The sequence below is a fragment of the Eschrichtius robustus genome, chromosome 13 (genome assembly GCF_028021215.1).
Source record: "Eschrichtius robustus isolate mEscRob2 chromosome 13, mEscRob2.pri, whole genome shotgun sequence".
Classification (NCBI taxonomy): domain Eukaryota; kingdom Metazoa; phylum Chordata; class Mammalia; order Artiodactyla; family Eschrichtiidae; genus Eschrichtius; species Eschrichtius robustus.
In genome coordinates this window covers 87,543,852-87,547,218 of record NC_090836.1, presented here as the reverse complement: position 1 = coordinate 87,547,218, position 3,367 = coordinate 87,543,852, and the positions used below count along the sequence as shown (strand labels likewise).

General features: G+C 42.5%; 1 non-coding gene across 1 annotated transcript; it reads left to right on the top strand.

Annotated features, from left to right (window-relative positions):
• Window positions 1–2,187: 2,187 nt before the first annotated feature.
• On the top strand, window positions 2,188–2,294 carry LOC137776034 (U6 spliceosomal RNA). The gene has a single exon (XR_011076156.1). It is a non-coding gene; the product is annotated as a U6 spliceosomal RNA (small nuclear RNA).
• The last annotated feature ends 1,073 nt before the right edge of the window (window positions 2,295–3,367 follow it).

The following is a 3,367-nucleotide window of genomic DNA, read 5'->3' as shown; positions in this document are numbered from 1 at the left end:
GTGAAATGATTATCACAGTAGGTTCAGCTAACATCCATCTTCTCATATAGATACATAAAAGGCAAAAAGAAAATAAAAAAGGAAAAAAAGTTCTCCTTGTGATGAGAACTCATAGAATTTACTCTCTTAAAAAATTTCCCGGGGCTTCCCTGGTGGCACAGTGGTTGAGAGTCTGCCTGCCAAGGCAGGGGACACGGGTTCGAGCCCTGGTCTGGGAAGATCCCACATGCCGCAGAGCAACTAGGCCCGTGAGCCACAACTACTGAGCCTGCGCATCTGGAGCCTGTGCTCCGCAACAAGAGAGGCCGCGACAGTGAGAGGCCCGCGCACCGCGATGAAGAGTGGCCCCCGCTTGCCGCAACTGGAGAAAGCCCTCGCACAGAAACGACCCAAAGCAGCCAAAAATAAATAAATTTTAAAAAAACATTCTATAAAAAAAAAAAAAAAGTTCCCGTATATCATACAGCAGTGTTGCCTATAGCCATCGTGCTGTAAATTACATCCCTAGTACTTATTTATCTCATAACTGAAAGTTTGTACCTTTGGACCATCTTTCTCCACCTCCCCTTTCCTCCACCCTCTGCCTCTGGTAACCGCAAGTCTGATCTCTTTTTCTATGAGTTTGGTTTTCTGTTTTTGTTGTTGTTGTTGTTGTTTGTAAGATTCCCCATACAAGTGAGATCATACAATATTTGTCTCTCTCCATCTGACTTATTTCACTTAGCATAACTCCTTCAAGGGCTATACAAGTTGTTGCAAATGGTATGACCTCCTCATTTTTTTTATGGCTGAATAATATTCCATTGTATATATACCACACTGCTTTACTCATTCATCCATTGATGGACACTTAAGTGGTTTCCATGTCTTGGCTATTGTGGATAATGGCAGCAGTAATTTTAAAGTTCCTCCAGGTGACTGTAATGTGCAGCTTAGGTTGAAGGCCACTGCTCTAAACCAGGGCTGCAAAAACTTTAACCAGTATAAGAACCACTCCATACACAATCCCACAGAGTCAGCAGAGCTCCAGTGGTTCCTAATTGAAAAAGAGGTAGAACTAGGGCCGAAACCCAAATTTGCCCCCCTAGCCAGGGTACTTGCCACCTGAGAAACTGCCAGGCAGCATGGTGAAGGCTACCTTGGGACCACCTGGATCCCTAGTATGGGGCCAGTTGAGGAAGCTCAGACCTATATAGTTCAATAGCCTTAGTCCTTCTGGTCTCAGCTTGGAGGCAAGTTTCAGTGGCTTGTTCCTTGTCTTGTTCTCCAGCCTGCTGGAGTCCTAGGGGTATTTTTCTCAGCTCACTGGACTGTAGATAATATTGGCTGTCTTTCATTTTCACAAATGTATCCTTTTCCTTCCACCTCAGGGCCTTTGCTGTTTCCTCTGCTAAGAATGCTCACTCTCCTTCCCTCTCTCCAGTTCCTCCTTCAAGAAAGCCTTTCCTGGCCCTCCAAATGAGACCAGATTCCCCTATTGTACGTTTGTAGAGCACTTTGTACCTTTCCTTCATCACAGTTATCACAGTTTTAAATTATGTGTTATGTTAATATTTGAATAATTTCTCTAAACAATTCCAGTTAAGAGAGAAATCACAGCTCTTTTGCTTAGAACTGTATCCCAGCCACTTGCATTGTGCCTAGAACACAGTAGGGATTCAATGAATACTTGAGTATTCATGCACCACTCTTCCCAGCATTGGAGGTTCCATGTCCCTTACGTATTCTCCCCACCCCACCCAAGAAGATCGCCACTTGCCAAGGCAATCACTTTAGCCCCTGCTAATCTTTAGGTATACACCACCTCCTTTTTGGATCATCATGAGCTCCCAAGTTCTAGACACAGTCAGTCTACCTGAGGCCCCTCCTCCATGTCCAGATATTATTATCAACCCCCTTCCAACCACCAAGCGTTCTGAGCCTCCATGGACCCTTCTTGTTGCTGCCACTCTGGCACTGGCCCGGCAGTCCCCTAGGTGTTTTGTCTTCATAGCAGTATTAAGCAGGAAATATTATTGTCAGTATTCTAAGATATCTTGTGCTCTTTTTGTGTAAAATGAGAATAATAGTATCTACTGCAAAAGGTTGATGGAGAATTAAATGAGGTATTCTGTATCCACAATACACTGCCCAGTCAATAAATATTTAGAATTTTTATTACTACTAATAACTGCAAAAATCCCACTGGTGCTCACTGCGGCAGCACATATACTAAAATTGGAACGATACAGAGAAGATTAGCATGGCCTCTGTGCAAGGATGACCCACAAATTTGTAAAGCGTTCCATATTTTTAATAAAAAAAAAAAATCCCACTGGACCCCGCAAAATGTCTTAATGCTGCAGTTTGTACTTATTGAATAAGATGATGGGAAGCTAATATGGATTCGATAATAATTTTAAATGAGCTCATGCTTTATTGGTTGTGACAGCAGTAAATCCAATAGTATATCTAGAAGTGGAAAATAATGCTTATTTCCATTTTCGGAAAATGTGTGACATGTCTAAGGATTTAAGGGTCTTTTGCAACAATTCCGTGCCTTATTCCTCCCACACTGGGTTCTCAGGCTGTAAGCTGAAAGTACACACTTCGGGAAATGTTACACATACAGTCTCTCCTCTCTTATTTTCATTTTCCTTTAAGTATTCTCTGTCAAACAAGCTGGAATACTAGCCCTTTCATTAGAAGTTGCTGCTGTTCAGTCATATGAAGGTCAGGACTTTCAGCCCATCTACTTGGGGACAGAAAACTTGGAAGAGGTCAAAGCTGAGACTTAGTAAGCATGGGAGTAGGGGAAGGGAATCTCACTGTGGTTTCAATCCCACCAGAGAGGTTGTGGACAAACTAGAGAGGAAAGCAACTCATGCATTTATTTTTTTTCACTCAACAAATCTCTATTGAACACCCTACCATGTGCCAGAAACTGAATTTAGCACTAAGGACTTCCTAGCAGTGTGACCTGAGGCAAGTTAATTAATTTTCCCATCCTCAGGTTGTTGCCTGTAAAATGGAGATGATAATAGGGTTGAGATAGGTATTAACTAAGATAATACGCGCAGGGAGGGACACATAGTCCGTGTGTGATGCAATGAGTATTCACTGCTGCTGCTTTTGTTCACGTGGAACAAGGTGGACGCAGCGTTGCCATCATGACATTTTGAGTCAAATGGGACCCAGAGAAGAGTACGCAGGAAATTACAATAGCAACTGATAGGAGGAGTAGAGGGGGTGCTGTGAGCATAGAGAGGGACACCTAATTCAGACTTCCTAGAGAAAAGGACATTTAAGACTTAAACTGAGACAATAAGGGTGAGTAGTAGTGTTAAAAAAAAAATTATTCTGGTGCTTGTTAAAGATGATAAGGAAG